Source organism: Kogia breviceps, chromosome 1, assembly GCF_026419965.1.
Source record: "Kogia breviceps isolate mKogBre1 chromosome 1, mKogBre1 haplotype 1, whole genome shotgun sequence".
NCBI lineage: Eukaryota > Metazoa > Chordata > Mammalia > Artiodactyla > Physeteridae > Kogia > Kogia breviceps.
In genome coordinates, this window is record NC_081310.1 from 136,497,606 (window position 1) to 136,516,351 (window position 18,746).

The following is an 18,746-nucleotide window of genomic DNA, read 5'->3' on the forward strand; positions in this document are numbered from 1 at the left end:
GGACAGATGGACAAGCCTGCTGTTGTTCTTGGCCATAAGACTGTTCCTGCATATTCTCTTATTTGCATCAAACATGCCTTCCTTCCCCTCTTTTTTTGCCAGACTGTACATATTTGCTCCTTACGCTGACTTGCGGTATTAAAGGCTATAAGCAGGCTTTGGAAGACAGATAAGCAGAATTATTTTGAGAGATGCATGGTATCTAACACAAAAGAAAAGGACTTGATGGAAAAAAGGCCATAAAATATTGGTATTATTCACCTGAAGAGGTGTTGGCTTTCTCTCTTTTCTACCATAGTGGGATTGAAATAAAGCTGCAATATATTTCTGGTAAAAGAGATCCAGATTATGGTACCAGTTATAATTCATTCAAATTTTATGTATAATCACATACGAAAATAGTAGTTGCTTCAAATTAGCAATATAAACTAGAGTTGCATAGATAAGACATTGGCATGTTAATTATTTAAACAACATGCAACATTCAAAACATTTTAACACATATATTTTCTTCACTAGAAAAAAGGAAAGGGGGGAAGGAAATGAATATTTAGTTTCTATCATGGGTCAGGCATTTTTGTTCTTTTTCCTATATTTTTCATGTAATCCTCAGAACTACATTGTAAAATAAATTTTATTTTGATTATTTTATGAAAGAGAAAACTTGAGCTTAAAGGCAATAAGTAATTTGCTCATGGTCACAGATCTAGGAAGTGACAAAACTGATTCCAAATCGAGTCTTTCCAACTCTTGAATGTATTCTCTACCTATTATGTTTGATTAGCTGGCATACAGTCAGTTTTTAAGGAATTTGGGTTTTTATTATAAATAGTAGTGTTTTAAAGGATTTTCCATAATTGTGAACGGTGTCTTGAATGCCAACTAATGTTTCTGCTACATGAGATGGGATTCTTTTTTTAAAATTAATTAATTAATTAATTATTTTGGCTGCGTTGGGTCTTGGTTGCTGAATGCGGGCGTTCTCTAGTTGTGGCGAGTGGGGGCTACTCTTCGTTGCGGTGCGTGGGCTTCTCATTACAGTGGCTTCTCTTGGTGGAGCACAGGCTCTAGGTGTGCGAGCTTCAGTAGTTGTGGCACGCAGGCTCAGTAGTTGTGGCTCGCGGGCTCTAGAGCTCAGGCTCAGTAGTTGTGGTGCATGGGCTTAGTTGCTCCGTGGCATGTGGGATCTTCCCTGACCAGGGCTCGAACCCATGTCCCCTGCACTGGCAGGTGGATTCTTAACCAGTGTGCCACCAGGGAAGTCTGAGATGGGATTCTTGTCCCCTTTTCCAGATGAGTAAGTAGGTTGATTGAAAAATGATTCAATAATGTGGTACAGGAAAAGTGATCTCTGAATTTTTGGAATGACTAGGCTGGAAGCAGAGTGCTCAGTGTTTCACAAACTTTTTAAGGAACTACTGGTCCATTGTTAGATGTCCGAATTTGCCTTGGCTGTCCTTTTTGCCTAAAGGGTCTGTGCTGGGTTATGATGATGGGGTCTGACCTCAGCTCTTGGTTTCATTCTTGTTTTTGACCTGATTCGTGGAGCACCAGTGTCTTGACTGATAAAGGGGGTTGAGGGAAGAATCACTCCAGCCTTCTGGGACTCTCTTAGAAAGCATCAATTTGTGGCTAGATTTTTTTCTGAGGCCCATTGAGATTGTTCCTGTGTATATCCAGACCCTAGGAGAACCCTTGAACTGATTGCATTTTTTTTTGTGGAGCAGGGGCCATGCAGATTCTGAACTTCCTCTGGCTATTTTAGCACCACTGCTACTCCCTCCCCCAGCTTTGGCATGGTAGCAGAGGGCTTACTAAAGACAAGAGATTCTGTGTTTGCTACTTTCCTCATCCTACCCTCAAACGAGTTAGGCTCACGTTTTCCGTGTGAAAGGAAAGGTTATAGGACCAACTGCTGGTGCCTTGTAACCAAGTAACATAGTTGCTAAATGGGATTAACTCTATGAAGTAACAGACCTGCCAGCTGTCATCCTGGTTTCCTTGAGTAATGCAGACAGTGCCAGAGGCAATTTCTAACTGTGTTAATGATGATTACCTGCCCCCCACCCTCCACCAAACAGCCTTCAATTATAGTATGTCTAAAAATGAGAGTTAATCAAGACAGAAGGATCAATTGGCTAGGTAAAATTTAACAAGTGAGTTTCATTCCAACTGAGTTACAAAGGTGATAGTAGTGTTTGGAAACTGTCTTTTAGAGAGAGGCTCTGGAAAAATTATAATTCTGAAATGCTGGCATAATTTCCATGGTGAGGAAATGGTCATTATGTTAAAATACATGTTTATTTCTCTCTCCCTCATCTCTTTTTCATATTTCTTTAAATATATGTGTTTTCCTATAATGTAAATTTAATGATTAAACTATATTTAAACGAATGCTTTGCCATTAATGAGAGAAAGGTCACCTTTAAAAAGTTGATTCAGTAGTGTAAGTTATTTCAGGACTGGAGTTGAGCCCAGTTCCCGTTAATGAAGACTATTTCCCTTTTCTTTTCCTAGGACAGTGGAATTAAAATAATCAGTTCTGTCTCTTTCCAGTCATGATGCATTCTAGGCTTAGGTAAATAAACCCAACTGAAAAATAACAGACTAGCCAGCCCTGTCTGTCACTCGGCTTGAACCTGTCATTTTTCGTTTCAACGTTATATTCATGAGCATTAATATGAAAAGCCTCTGTCAAACGTTTGCTTCATGTGTTTTGATTGCTTTAGAATGGAAATTTAAATACTGAATTTCAGAAGTGAATTAGGAGGGGAGTGGAGAGAGAGCCCTGCGCAAAGTCAGGCAGCTGGTTCTGGTCTTGCCCTGCTACCATGTATGTGCCTGGATAAATCACTTTAAATTTCTCAGCATGCTTCCTTTGCTTTTAGAACCAAGATGGTTCGACTAGGTTGGAATGGCACATAGGTGTCCGCTTGTCTGCCAGCTCTGATCAGTTGGTCATGCCTGCCTAGGGGGCTGCACTGGGGATGAGGGTGAGCCTTTTCCAGGTGACAGGAATACTGGGAGCAAGAGAGCTACTTATTTGCCAATACCCGAACTCAACTATCAATACTTCTTGGGTCATTTTCTGCTTCTATTATGACTTTCATGATTTTTTTTTTTTGGCCGCGCCACATGCCTTGTGGGGTCTTAGTTCCCTAACTAGGGATTGAACACGCACTCTCAGCACTGAAAGCACGGAGTCCTAACCACTGGACCGCCAGGGAATTCCCATGTCTTTCATGATTTGTTCTTAATTTTTTTTTTTTTTTTTTTTTTTTTGTGGTATGTGGGCCTCACTGTTGTGGCCTCTCCCATTGCGGAGAACAGGCTCCGGACGCTCAGGCTCAGCGGCCATGGCTCACGGGCCCAGCCGCTCCGCGGCATGTGGGATCTTCCCAGACCGGGGCACGAACCCGTGTCCCCTGCATCGGCAGGCGGACTCTCAACCACTGCGCCACCAGGGAAGCCCTGTTCTTAATTTTTAACCACAAGAAATGTTCTGTCTATCCTTGAAGGTAATTTGAAAATTTAAGAGCAAGGAGATATAGTCTTTGAGATCATCTAGTCAAAGCTAGGCTGATGTGTATAAAAATGCTTTGTAAAATGTCGAGCACTATTTTAGATATTTGAGGACAACATGGCTAACTAATGGTAAGCTTTCCCATTGTTTTTTTTTGGGACCCCCTTCCTCCCTAATTTTTGTGAAACACTTGCCAGACAAATGATGCAGGTTTTTAAAAGTAAATTTCTTAGAAGTTATTCCACTGACATTAAATTAAGAAAATTAAGTGTTAAGTTGTACCGCATAGGCCGTAAACACTGTAGATATTCCAAGAACTAGAGAGCTAGAGTCATCAGGGGATATTGAAAGAAGAGGTAGAACTTGAACAAGGCCTAAAATGGGAGGAAGTTAGTAGGGCATTTTCAAGTATGGGACAGAATTTGGATAAAGCATGGAATAAGAACAAAGTACAATTTGGGACAATAAACAGGAAGTATAAACTATTAGGTTTCATTCAATAAGGAAAAATTTGAATCACTAATAATATTAATATTGATAGTTAACATTTATTCATTCATCTTCCCACCAATATTTTTTGAGTCTTTCCAATGTGTCAGACCCTTTTCTAGATACTGGGGGTATAGCTTTTAGTAAAATAGACAGAAATCATTGATTTTTAGAGCTTACATCCTAGTGGGAGAAGACAGATAATAAACAAAGCAATACGTGAAATATGTAATATGTTAGAGAGTAATAACTACAAAGGAGAAAAATAAACCAGGGGAGGAGACAATGGAATGGTAGGGGTGAACTGCAGTTTTGGATACAGTGGCCAGGGAAATACTCAATAGGTGGGTAATGAATACCACATTTTAGGCACTCTGCTAAGTGAGTTATAGATATGAAATCATTTAATTTTCATAGCAACTTTATGAGAGTAGGTACTATTATTATTCTCATTTTATAGATGAAGACCTGAAACACAGACAATCAAAGTCATCAAGAGTGCACAGCAATTAACTGTAAGAGCTGGGATTTAAATCCAGGAAGTCTAGTTCCAGAGCTTATAATTTTAGTCTGCAAATCTGGATAACAAAAGTCCTTGAAAAGGCTGTCAGAGGTCACAGTATTGATAGCATTTTAGAGCTAGAGGGAAATTTACTTATTTTCTAATCCAGAGGTTTGCAAAATGTATTAGAGCTACCTGCAGAGCTGGTTAAAACCTAGATTTCTGGATCCTGTCCCCAATTTTTTGATCCAGTAGGTCTGGGAACTTGCATTCTAACAGGTTTCCAGGTGATGCTGGTGTTGATGGTTTGGGCAGCATTTGGGAATCACTGGTTAGTCTAGTGGTTGGCAAACTCGGCTGCACATTAGAATCACCTGGGGAGCTTGTAAGACCAGCCCATGCCTTAATGCAGGAGGTACTGAGTACACATAATTGGTCTGGGCTGAGACTCTGGTGGTATTAGTGACTACAGTGAATTTAGGGGATTAAATACCACTGGTCTAGTTTAACCTTCATTTTACAGATGAAGAAACTGAGGTCTGAAGAAATAGCTATTACCTTCTTGTTTTGGCTCCTAGCATTCTGCCATTGTTTCTTGCTCACCCACTCGGTTCTTGATTGTATAAGGTCAGGGGCTCTGTTAATCTATTTGCCACACAGTAAAAGTTCAATAAACCTCTGTTGTTGAGTTACGAATGTAGCTGGGAATAGGGAACCACTGAAAGTTTCTGACCAACAAAGTGACATAAGGAAAGTAAAATTTTAGGAGGATTCATTATTAGAAAGGGTAGGGTAAAGAAATTAGAGCTGTGATGATCTTCCTTTTGCAATGTTCCTGTAAAGCCTTGCTACTCAAAATGTGACAGAGACTACCAGCAACAGTAGTATCACCTGGAGCTTTGTTAGACATGCAACTCTCAGGCCCCACATCAGACCTACTGAATTAGAACTTACATCTTATAATATCCCCAGTGATTTGTATGCACATGGAAGTTTAAGAAACACTGCCTAACACATCATATGACCAATACCTGGGCTTATAGGGTAGCCCTAGAGGAGATTGAGAAGCAGCAGCAAACATAAATGGCTGAGCAGGTCAGCTTTTCCTTAAGGCTATTCCCTGATATCTTTCTTTCCTCCTCCAGGATCTTAATAGGTATTTAGTGGTCAGAAAGGTTTGGCAAATACCAGGTTAAACAAAGTTAACATGTTTCTTTATGACCAGACTTCTTTTACCTTTTAATATGCTAATGCACTTTCTGAATCTCTAAGATAGAAGTCGAAACAGCTACACAGTACAGTTTCTATTGATCATGGATGTTAGTGTGGGAGGCAACTTCACATATTACTATTTTGTGGAGCACATCTTGGTAAAGATGTAATAGGCCCTTTGTGATTATTAAGGTTCCAGACTTGTAGGATATTCTAGCCCCTGGTCATCTTAGACTTCCTACATTTAATATCTGTTACTTATCTGTCCAAGTGCCCAGCCTTTCCATCACTGGTTCAGGTATATGTCTTTACTTCTGACTTACTTTCATTGGCTGAGCCCTATTTGGAAAGAATCGTAGGATAGGTCTGTGGGTTCTGTCAGTGCTGGTCTGGGAAAAACATTCAAGAGTTAGTTGCTGGTTATGGTGTCTGATGAAAATGAGGAGGAGTTACTGGAGAATGTTAGGGTCACTGGTAATGTACCAAAGTTTAGATTGTGGTAAGAATAAAATCAGGAGGTATGACTGAGAGCAATTACTGAGCATATAGAGAAAAAACATGGAAGTTTTGATTGACTATTATGAGACACAACATCTGTCAGCAAATTTATAGTCAAAAATAAAAAGTGAATGAACAGATACATTGGGGAGCTAGGGTTGGGCAGTCCAAAATGGCTTTTCTGTAGTTTATTTCCATTGATGGCCTTTTTGAAAAATCATGGCCCATTTTAACCTTGACAGGTTGATTTATCACATATTCTATGACTCAGAACATATTTGATTTTAAATTATGTTCTCCAATAAGTTACCAATATTTTGGATATAATTCGTATTACTGACATAAAGTTTTTATTTTTGGTAGCAGAATACCTACTCTACTCTTAGCCCTAAGAGGAATGACAATACTTTCTCAATAATACCCTTACTTTGGGCAGTAAGCACATCACTTTTAATTTTTATCTTTTCTGTTAATAAACCAATGGAAAGTATTTTTAACTTAGACCTGTCCCTCAAATGCTCAAAGGCTTTATTTTTTATCCCTTTTCCAGACACTTAAAAAATGTCATTTCTTGAAAAAATCAAGGGAGTACTGTTCTTTCTATTTATGGCATCAATATAACTTTGCTTAGGAATTTTTCTCTTGAAAAATGTGATATTACTTTAATGGGTAAACTTGGATACATAAACTTTTCAAATCTGATTCAATTTGTTTCACTTTACTGAACCCTTAGTTAACAGAATTTCTTGTACTTTCAGGAGAAAGTCTGAAGAGAAAGGAAAAAAATTTAAAAATCAAGAATGTATTGAATTAAATAGTCTTTGATTTCAGAAACTTCTGGAGGGGATTAGTGAAGTTTAAACCCACTTTTCTCCATCTCTAAAATCTACAGTTCTCAGAACACTATGACTAGAATGATGATCCAGGGATCTCATAAGCTGCTAAGTCAACCCAAAGAAATTCAATTTTTCTTATTTTACTAGATAAGGCAGAAAAATAGACTGATTCTTTACACAGTATATAGAGGATGGCAGTCTCTAGAAGGAGTGCTAAGATGCTTGTGTCCTATTGTCAGGCTAAAAATGGTGGGAGATGCAGTTTAGCAGGCAACCCTGACTCTTCAGTGGAGGGGGAGCATGGGAGATTGTAGTAGCCGAGTGACTTCCTCTGAACAGGCAGAGAGGACTAGGTGGGTTCTATGAGCATCAGCTGCTGAATTTTGCATGGCGCGGGTAGCTTGTGCCAACTCTACACCCTATGGTCATAGGGAAGGGATAATAGAGGCAGGAATTGTCCCACATGCCAAAGGTAAATTACTAATGAGCCTTACGTACGTGCTACGGGTTGCCACTATTCTAGAAAGATTTTCAACAAGGATTGAAACTGGAAATTCAAATTAAACCTTGGGTTATTAGACAATACCATCAGCTAAATATTTGTACAACATCCATCCAATAAAGTTTTCATCAAACATCATCAGGTGCCAGGTTCTGTGCTGGCTGCTGGAATACCAGGGCAAGAAAGGTAAACGTTGTCATTGCCATTGTATTGCTTGCCAACTAGAATGCAATGCACATAAGTAAACAAAATAGTATAACATAGTATATTATGTGCTATGATAGGAGAAATACAGTGAACCATGGTAACATACAGAGGAGGGTTGCTTAACTTTTAGTTAATGAGTCAGGTAAGAAAGGCATCTACAGGAAGGATGAATAAGCACTGAACAGACTGAGAGGAGCTGGGGCAGGAAAGAGAATTCTGGGCAAGGGCAAAAAAAGCGTATACAAATGGCTGGAGAAAGGTGATAAAGAATGTTCCATTTAGAACATGCAGATCTTGGGAAGAAGGAGAAGTGGCCACAAATGAGGCTAGAAAAATAAACACAGTCTAGACATGGGGTTTTGTAAACATTTAGGTTTATTCTAGATGAAAGGGAGAACCACTGAAAAGTTTTCTAGCAGAGAAATGATCAAGCATGTGTTTAAGATAATGACTCTGGCAGCATTCTGGAGACTGGGGTGGAGGGAGATAGTACTGGAGACAGTGAGACCAGTGGGGACACTGTTGCAGAAGTTTACGTAAGAAAAGGTGGTAGTCTGTATTTGACAAATGATTTCATTCTTAATGGCTAGTATTTTTGTAACTGGCACACTAGACATTAAAGTGATTTACAAGATTCTAGTTTTTATGTCATTCTTTAACTTAATATTCCCCATTTTATAATTCTTCAAGAAACCATTCTTATTTCCTCTCTCTTGTATCTTTGTAAATGATTATGTTTTTGTTGCTTCCTGAATATTCTCTTGCCAATGTCTTTTTTGCTCTTGACACATATCTCTTTTCCACCTTTTGTCATTATGGTTTCTTTTTCAAACTTGAGTAAGGAGAATTAATGTTGAGAGAGAAATAATTATGATTCTAGTGAATAGGTCTCGATTGTTGCAATTATGGAGAAGCTGAGGTTTCCTGGAAAAGACTAGTAGAAAAAAATTCAGTGGTTCTCAGCATTGGAAGGAAAGAAGATAGTTTAAAGACAGACAGTGCTTGTAGAGGAAAGGCTTGCTGTACAGCAATCAATATACTAGGATTAGGAAAGACCAACTTGGATCAACCCCAAAGTAGAAAAAGTAATTAAGGGCACAAAAGGCACACAGTACATGTCAAGTTCAAAGGAGAAGCTGCAGAATTACACAGTGGAGTTCAGAGTTTAAAAATGACAGAAAGAGCAAAGCCAGAAAATGACAAAAGCATTTGATGTAAGACTAACTAAAAATGCTGAGATATTACAGTGATAGTACATGGGACACAAAAGGTCGGTGAACAGCCTGGAAAGGTGTCTAATGGATGGAAAGGGTAATCCATTGATTGAGGGGGCCTTGTAGACATTGATTAAAAAAAAAGTAGAATTAAATGAATTCTTTGCCTCAGTGCTCTCAAAAAGCACAGGCTTGCTAAAAAGAGAAATAAATTTAAAATGAAAGAAATAAAATTGTTCCTTGGAAATGTTACCAATCAATAGGTGGTAAAGAAATTGAGAAATTTGAATTCTCAAATAGAACTAGATATGCTTTCTTCCAGAATTAGTGGTGTCAAAAGCCAATACTTCATTCTTAGGTTTAGAAACCCTTTTAAAAATGTATTATGTCACTTTTGTGTATTTTGTTCCCATGTCACTCAGTGTAGTCCATTTTTATTTTTTTTTACATCTTTATTGGAGTATCATTGCTTTACAATATTTTGTTACTTTCTACTGTATAACAAAGTGAATCAGGTATATGCATACGTATATCCCCATATCCCCTCCCTCTTGCGTCTTCCTCCCACCTTCCCTATCCCACCCCTCTAGGTGGTCACAAAAGCACTGAACTGATCTCCCTGTGCTATGCAGCTGCTTCCCACTAGCTATCTATTTTACATTTGGTAGTATATATATGTCAATGCTATTCTTTCACTTCATCCCAGCTTACCCTTCCCCCTCTGCCTGTCCTCAAGTCCATTCTCTACATCTGCATCTTTATTCCTGTCCTGCCCCTAGGTTCTTCAGAACCATTTTTTTTCTTTTAGATGCCATATATATGTGTTAGCATATGGTATTTATTTTTCTCTTTCTGACTTACTTCACCCTGTATGACAGACTCTAGGTCCATCCACCTCACTACAAATAACTCAATTTCATTTCATTTTATGGCTGAGTAATATTCCATTGTATATATGTGCCACATCTTCTTTACCCATTCATCTTTTGATGGACACTTAGTTTGCTTCCATGTCCTGGTAAATAATGCTGCAGTGAACATTGTGGTACATTACTCTTTTTGAATATGGTTGTCTCAGGTATCTCAGGATATATGACCAGTAGTAGGATTGCTGGGTCATATGGTAGTTCTATTTTTAGTTTTTTAAGGAACCTCCATACGTTCTACATAGTGACTGTATCAATTTACATTCCCACCAACAGAGCAAGAGGGTTCCCTTTTCTCCACACCCTGTCCAGCATTTGTTGTTTGTAGATTTTTTGATGAGGGCCATTCTGACCGGTGTGAGGTGATACCTCACTGTAGTTTTGATTTGCATTTCTCTAATGATTAATGATGTTGAACAATCTTTCATGTGTTTGTTGGCAATCTGTATATTTTCTTTGGAGAAATGTCTGTTTAGGTCTTCTGCCCAGTTTTGGATTGGGTTGTTTGTTTTTTTGATATTGAGCTGCATGAGCTGCTTGTAAATTTGGGGGATGAATCCTTTGTCAGTTGCTTTGTTTGCAAATATTTTCTCCCATTCTGAGGGTTGTCTTTTCGTCTTGTTTATGATTTCCTTTGCTGCGCAAAAGTTTTAAGTTTAATTAAGTTGCATTTGTTTATTTTTGTTTTTATTTCCCTTTCTCTAGGAGGTGGGTCAAAAAGGATCTTGCTGTGATTTATGTCATAGAGTGTTCTGCCTATGTTTTCCTCTAAGAGTTTTATAGTGTCTGGCCTTACATTTAGGTCTTTAATCCATTTTGAGTTTATTTTTGTGTTAGAGAATGTTCTAATTTCATTCTTTTACATGTAGCTGTCCAGTTTTCCCAGCACTACTTATTGAAGGGGCTGTCTTTTCTCCATTGTATATTCCTGCCTCATTTATCAAAGATAAGATGACCATAAGTGCATGAATTTATCTCTGTGCTTTTTATCCTGTTCCATTGATCTATATTTCTGTTTCTGTGCCAGTACCATACTGTCTTGATTACTGTAGCTTTGTAGTAATAGTCTGAAGTCAGGGAGCCTGATTCCTCCAGCTCGTTTTTCTTTCTCAAGATTGCTTTGGCTATTCGGGGTCTTTTGTGTTTCCATACAAATTGTGAAATGTTTTGTTCTACTTCTGTGAAAAATGCCATTGGTAGTTTGATAGGGATTGCATTGAATCTGTAGATTGCTTTGGGTAGTATAGTCATTTTCACAATGCTGATTCTTCCAATCCAAGAACATGGTATATCTCTCCATCTGTTTGTATCATCTTTAATTTCTTTCATCAGTGTCTTATGGTTTTCTGCATACAGGGCTTTTGTCTCTTTAGGTAGGTTTATTCCGAGGTATTTTATTTTTTTGTTGTAGTGGTAAATGGGAGTGTTTCCTTAATTTCTCTTTGAGGTTTTTCATCTTTAGTGTATAGGAATGCAAGAGATTTCTGTGCATTAATTTTTATCCTGCAACTCTACCAAATTCATTGACCAGCTCTAGTAGTTTTCTGGTATCATCTTTAGGATTCTCTATGTATAGTATCATGTTATCTGCAAATGGTGACAGCTTTACTTCTTCTTTTCCAATTTGGATTCCTTTTATTTCTTTTTCTTCTCTCTTTGCTGTGGCTAAAACTTCCATGTTGAATAATAATGGTGAGAGTGGGCAATCTTGTCTCGTTCCAGATCTTAGTGGAAACGGTTTCAGTTTTTCACCATTGAGAATGATGTTGGTTGTGGGTTTGTCACATATGGCCTTTATTATGTTGAGGTAAGTTCTCTCTATGCCTACTTTCTGGAGGGTTTTTATCATAAATGGGTGTTGAATTTTGTCGAAAGCTTTCTCTGCATTTACTGAGATGATCATATGGTTTTTCTCCTTCAGTTTGTTAATATGGTGTATCACGTTGATTGATTTGAGTATATTGAAGAATCCTTGCATTCCTGGGATAAACCCCACTTGATCATGGTGTATGATCCTTTTAATGTGCTGTTGGATTCTGTTTGCTAATATTTTGTTGAGGATTTTTACATCTGTGTTCATCAGTGATATTGGCCTGTAGTTTTCTTTCTTTGTGACGTCTTTGTCTGGTTTTGGTATCAGGGTAACGGTGGCCTGGTAGAATGAGTTTGGGAGAGTTCCTCCCTCTGCTGTATTTTGGAAGAGTTTGAGAAGGATAGTTGTTAGCTCTTCTCTAAATGTTTGATAGAAGTCGCCTGTGAAGCCATCTGGTCCTGGGCTTTTGTTGTTGGAAGATTTTTAATCACATTTTCAATTTCAGTGCTTGTGATTGGCTTGTTTATATTTTCTATTTCTTTCTGGTTCAGTCTCAGGTTTGCTTTTCTAAGAGTTCGTCCATTTCCTCCAGGTTGTCCATTTTATTTGCATATAGTTGCTTGTAGCAGTCTCTCATGATCCTTTGTATTTCTGCAGTGTCAGTTGTTACTTCTCCTTTTCATTTCTAATTCTGTTGATTTGAGTCTTCTCCCTTTTTTTCTTGATGAGTCTGGCTAATGGTTTATCAATTTTGTTTATCTTCTCAAAGAACCAGCTTTTAGTTTTATTGATCTTTGCTATTGTTTCCTTCATTTCTTTTTATTTATTTCTTATATGATATTTAGGATTTCTTTCATTATGCTAACTTTGAGTTTTTTTGTTCTTTCTCTAATTGCTTTAAGTGTAATGTTAGGTTGTTTATTTGAGATTTTTCTTCTTTCTTGAGGTAGGATTGTATTGCTATAAAATCCCTCTTAGAACTGCTTTTGCTGCATCCCATAGGTTTTGGGTCTTTGTGTTTTCATTGTCATTTGCTTCTAGGTATTTATTTCTTCTTTGATTTCTTCAGTGATCTCTTGGTTATTGTAGTATATTGTTTAGCCTCCATGTGTTTATATTTTTTACAGTTTTTTCCAGTAATTGACATCTAGTATAGGGTTGTGGCCGGAAAGATACTTGATACAATTTCAGTTTTCTTAAATTTACCAAGGCTTGATTTGTGACCCAAGATATGGTCCATCCTGGAGAATGTTCCATGAGCACTTGAGAGTAAGTGTATTCTGTTGTTTTTGGATGGAATGTCCTATAAATTTCAATTAAGTCCATCTTGTTTAATGTGTCATTTAAAGCTTGTGTTTCCTTATTTATTTTCTGTCTAGATGATCTGTCTCTTAGTGTAAGTGAGGTGTTAAACTCCCCTACTATTATTGTGTTACTGTTGATTTCCCCTTTTATGGCTGTTAGCATTTGCCTTATGTATTGAGGTGCTCCTATGTTGGGTGCATAACTGTTTATAATTGTTATGTTTTCTTCTTGGATTGATCCCTTGATCATCATGTAGTGTCCCTCCTTATCTCTTGTACCAGTCTTTATTTTAAAGTCTATTTTATCTGATATGAGAATTGCTAGTCCAGCTTTCTTTTGATTTCCATTTGCATGGAATATCTTTTTTCATCCCCTCACTTTCAGTCTGTATGTATCCCTAGGTCTGAAGTGGGTCTCTTGTAGACAGCATATATACAGGTTTTGTTTTTGTACCCATTCAGCCAGTTTATGTCTTTTGATTGGAGCATTTAATCCATTTACATTTAAGGTAATTATCAATATGTATGTTCCTATTACCATTTTCTTAATTGTTTTGGGTTTGTTTTTATAGGTCTTTTCCTTCTATTGTGTTTCTTGTGTAGACAGTTTCCTTTAGCATTGTTGTAAAGTTGGTTTGGTGGTGCTGAATTCTCTTGCTTTTGCTTGTCTGTAAAAGTTTTAAATTCTCCATCAAATCTGAGTGGGATCCTTGTTGGGTAGAGTATATTTTTGTTTAGTTTTAAATTAATTTTTATTTCCTTTTTTTTTTTTTTTAACCATCTTAACCTTTTATTTCAGTAGTGTTAAGTATATTTACATTGCTGTGGAAGCTCCAGAACTGCTCTCATCTTGTAAAACCCTGTCTCTGTACTCATTAAAGAATGTGTCCCCGTGTCTCCCTTCCCCCAGCTTATTTTTTTATTGTTAAAAATTTATTTATTTATTATTTATTTATTTATGGATGCATCGGGTCTTCATTGCTGCATGTAGGCTTTCTCTAGTTGCAGTGATCAGAGGTTGCTGTTCATTTCAGTGTGCACGCTTCTCATTGCAGTGGCTTCTCTTGTTGTGGAGCATGGGCTCTAGGCACATGGGCTTCAGTAGTTGTGGCACACAGGCTCAGTAGTTGCAGCTCCCAGGCTCTTGAGTGCAGCCTCAGTGGTTGTGGTGCACGAACTTAGTTGTTCCGCGATATGTGGGATCTTCCCGGACCAGGGCTCGAACCCATGTCCCTTGCATTGGCAGGCAGATTCTTAAACAGTGCACCACCAGGCAAGTCTTATAGGCCATTTTTAATGCTTTCTTGCCTTTCTGTCTATGTTTAGAGTATGACACATACCCTTATCCAGTGAAGCAAAGGAAAACATCAAGAGCCTGTGTAGAAGTCCCAGTAAAAAAACTTCCCAACCTAATAAACTTTTTTGTGTTTGTTTTTTTTGTTTGTTTGTTTTTGAGAAAATATGCTTGTTGTTCTGTAGCGATTTGAAAGAATGGGTATTGCTCAGTGTGGAAATCCTTACCTTAATTGGTTTGGGCTGCTGTAACAAAAATACCATCTACTTGAGGAACAAACATTTATTTCTCACAGTTCTGTAGGCTGGGAAGTCTGAGATTGGACAGTATACTGTTTCCTGCCTTCTTGTAGATATCTGCCTTCTATTTGTAAGAGAGAGAGGAAGAGAGAGGGAGAGAGAAGGAGAGAGGGAGAGAAGCTGAGACTAATCTCATCATGTGGTCTCCACTTTTAATCTCATTACCTCTCAAAGTCTCCACCTCCAAATATCATCATATTGGGGATTAGAGTTTCCACATGAATTCTGGGGCACACAACATATGGTCCATAAGATCTTTAGTGATACAGATTTTCCAAAATGACAACAATTACTCTTTCTTAATTGCATGATAGACAGGATTGGAAGGATGGGAACAGTGTTTTCCTGTTACCCTCTCAGAAAGGATTCAGAAACAGTTACATATGAAAGTGTTTTTGTAAGTCAGAAACAACTGAATATTGGCAAGTTCATATAGTTCAAACTAATATACATAGATGAGGGACCACTAGATTAAAATTGGTATCATTTTTCTGCATTTGTTCAATTTTCTCATTTTCCCAAGCCTGTTTCTCCACTGTAATTAGAAATTAACCCCAAAACAGACAAATGATAAAAGATTTTCCTTGTGCATATTTTCAAGGACAGAAAAACAAAGGGAGCCTCAGGCACCTTGAGTGCATAATGGTAATTATCACTAGGAGAAAGTTGGCTGTGGGTCTGGGCACAGCTGCAAGGAAACAAGGGCAAGTCTGGGCTTGAGAAATGGTACCCTGAGACTCCGCTTAAAGGGACCAGATGGGGTTCCCCAGTTCCCTATATTTTCCTGAGAATAATTAACCATGGGAGGTGGCATAGGTTAGTTGTTAAGAGCTTGGCCTCTAGAATCAGATAAGCACTCAGTGTGTGTCCTGCCCCAGTAAGGAAGTGAGTTGATGTTTGATCTATGCTCTATTCCCATTATGCTTGGGGAGACAAGGACCACAAAAGATGGAGTAGGTAGAGAAGGTAGTAGTCCCTGAGGGTGGACCAGAGGGCAATTGAAATACATCCCAGGAACTGAGGGAATCAATGGAAGTAGACCACGAAGAGCTGGTCTGAAGCAATGTGGAGGATTCTAAACCCTCAAGAGGCTCTTGTGGGTTCTCCAATTCCACGTAACTTGTTATTATATCTGGTCCTGGTGCATTGTCTTTACAGTGATCAATCTGGGATTACTAATTATGTTACTTTAAATGTAATTATCTTACTTCAAATATAATTATATTACTTCAAATATAACCTGTTTTTTCCTTCACTTTATATTTAAATATTTTTCAAATATACAGAAATGTTGAAAGAATAATACAATATAAACACTTTATACTCATTACCTTGATTCAACAGTTGTTCATATTTTGCCATAGTTGATGTAAGTATGTATACTTTTTTCTGAATGCCTTGAAAATAACTTGTAGATATCATGATATTCACCATAAATGCCTTAAAATTTTTTTAATTAAAATTTTTTGAGGGACATCCCTGGTGGCATAGTGGTTAAGAATTGCCTGCCAATGCAGGGGACATGGGTTCGAGCCCTGGTCCGGGAAGATCCCACATGCCGCGGAGCAACTAAGCCCGTGTGCCACAACTACTGAGCCTGAGCTCTATAGCCTGCGAGTCACAACTTCTGTAGCCCACACACGTAGAGCCAGGGCTCCGTAACAGGAGAAGCTACTGCAATGAGAAGGCTGTGCACCGCAACGAAGAGTAGCCACCGCTTGCCACAACTAGAGAGGGCCTACACGCAGCCGTGAGGACCCAACACAGCCAAAAATAAATAAATAAATTTATTTTTAAAAAACCCTTATGTGATTCCTATAGCAACTATGATGTAAAACAAATATTAAAACAAAAAGTTTAATTGAGGTAACGTTGGTTTATAACATTATATAAGTTCTATGTGTAAAACATTTTATTTCTACTTCTGTATACACTAGGGTGTGCTCACCACCTAAATTTAGTTTCCATCCCTCATCATACAGTTGATCCACTTTACCAATTTTGTCCTTCTCCCCGCCCCTTCCCCTCTGTATCAGCCACTGTAAATATTTTATATAACCACAATACCATCATCACATCTAAGACAATTAAATATCCTAATAACTTTTCCTAACTGGGACTTAACTGTATTTCTCCCTAAAGAAGTGGATACATTCATAGTTTTAAAAATTACTATAGCAATTTTGAATATAGAGAAAAATCTAAACATCAGCTGTAATCTTTTTATTATTTATTTATTTATTTATTTTTGGCTGCGTTAGGCCTTCCTTGCTGTGCACGGGCTTTCTCTAGTTGCGGTGAGCAGGGGCTACTCTTTGTTGTGGTGCGTGGGCTTCTCATTGCGGTGCCTTCTCTTGTTGTGGAGCACAGGCTCTAGGCGCACAGGCTTCAGTAGTTGTGGCATGTGGGCTCAGTAGTTGTGGCTCACAGGCTCTAGAGTGCAGGCTCAGTAGTTGTGGCACACAGGCTTAGTTGCTCCATGGCATGTGGGATCTTCCCGGACCAGGGCTTGAACCCATGTCCCCTGCATTGGCAGGCAGATTCTTAACCACTGTGCCCCCAGGGAAGCCTCAGCCGTAATCTTAATAGCCAGGAAACTAATGTTAAAAATTTAGTATATTTCTTTCCATTCATCTTTTAAAGCCTATAGGATTTATATTACAAAGTTTGATACAAAATATTTTACATCCAGCCTTTTACAGTTAATATATCATTATCACTTTACTATGTTAAATGTTTAAAATATTTTTGTTGACTATGTACCATTTCATAAGGATCTGGCATACTTTATTTCCCTATTCCCTTTTAACTGGGGGACCATACATTCTGATTTGTCCAGGGCAGTCCTTTTGTATGACTGTTGTCCTTGCAGAATTATTAAAACACCTCCCTTTACTCCCACAATTATTCCAGTTTGGAAGGCAAACTATATAGTTACCTTTCCTGTAAACACCCTACCAACAGTTGACCATTTGCTATTTTTAATTTTCTAATCTATTTACTCTTACATAAATTTTTGGGTGCATTTCCTATTATATCATGAAGGTATATTCCTAAAAGTAAAGTGACTAGATCAAAGAGTATGAACATTTTTAAGGTTTTGTCTACATATTGCCCTGCTTGTATTTCTGTTAAATATGCAAAATACTGTACTGTTAAAGTGGACTCACGAAATTTATCTGCTTTCAACTATGAAAATTTTATACCCTTGAGGAGGGTTTCTCAATACCTGCACAATTAACATTTTGGCCCAGGTAATCCTTTTTGTAGAGGGCCATAGTATGTGTATTGTAGTATGATTTAGCAGCACCCCTGGACTTTACCTCCTAGATGCCAGTAGCATCCCTACCCCAGTCATAACAATCAACATTGTCTCCAGATATTTCCAGTTGTCCCCTGGGGGCAAAATAGCCCTCAGTTGAGAATCACTGGCTCAGGAAAATGTATAGGAATAATAACAGCAACATCTTCCTTATCTAGCTTATTTGTCTCATTTTTTTGTCTCATTTGTTTTTGATAAAAGAAATGCTGATTTAGCATACTGGAAATGGTAGAAGTTACTTGTTCAAGATTACATGACCCAAAGTGGCCAAGTAGGAATTTGAACCCAGGTCTGTCTATCTTCAAAGTCTTATCCATGAGTCCTGCTGCCTAAAGGGCTCATGTAAGTATTGTTGTCATGCACTCACCATTGCTGAACAGCAAACAATGGGAAAAGAAATATTTTCTCTCCGGTGAATTTCTGGCAATCATTTGGGATCTGTTTGATTGTTACCAAGGTAGTTCTTACTTATTTTTATCATCTGTACATGGGATTGGCTGTGTGAATAGAAGGTGCCCAATATGTACTAGCTTCCACTTATACTTGCATAATGTTATCATAACCATCTGCTAATGAGTCTGCAGGACTTAAAGGGGAAACCAAATGAAAGGGGACTGATTACCTTTTCCTCTTTTGGCCTTTAAAAGCTGTTCTCTCTGCTTTCCCTCAATGTTGATGACCTGTACTTTGAAGAAGGGAACAGGAGACAAACAGACTCCAGGTCATTGACAGATGAAGGAAGTACAGTTTAAGTCCCTGAAAGAAATGTTGATCCTTCTTTTTTTCTTTTTTTTTGTGGTATGCG

The 18,746-nt window shown here is 38.0% G+C and overlaps 1 protein-coding gene across 5 annotated transcripts in view; it reads left to right on the forward strand.

Moving 5' to 3' along the window:
• SLC44A5 (solute carrier family 44 member 5) overlaps window positions 1–18,746 on the forward strand; it is a 384,424-nt gene that overhangs the window by 63,708 nt on the left and 301,970 nt on the right. The window lies entirely within an intron of this gene.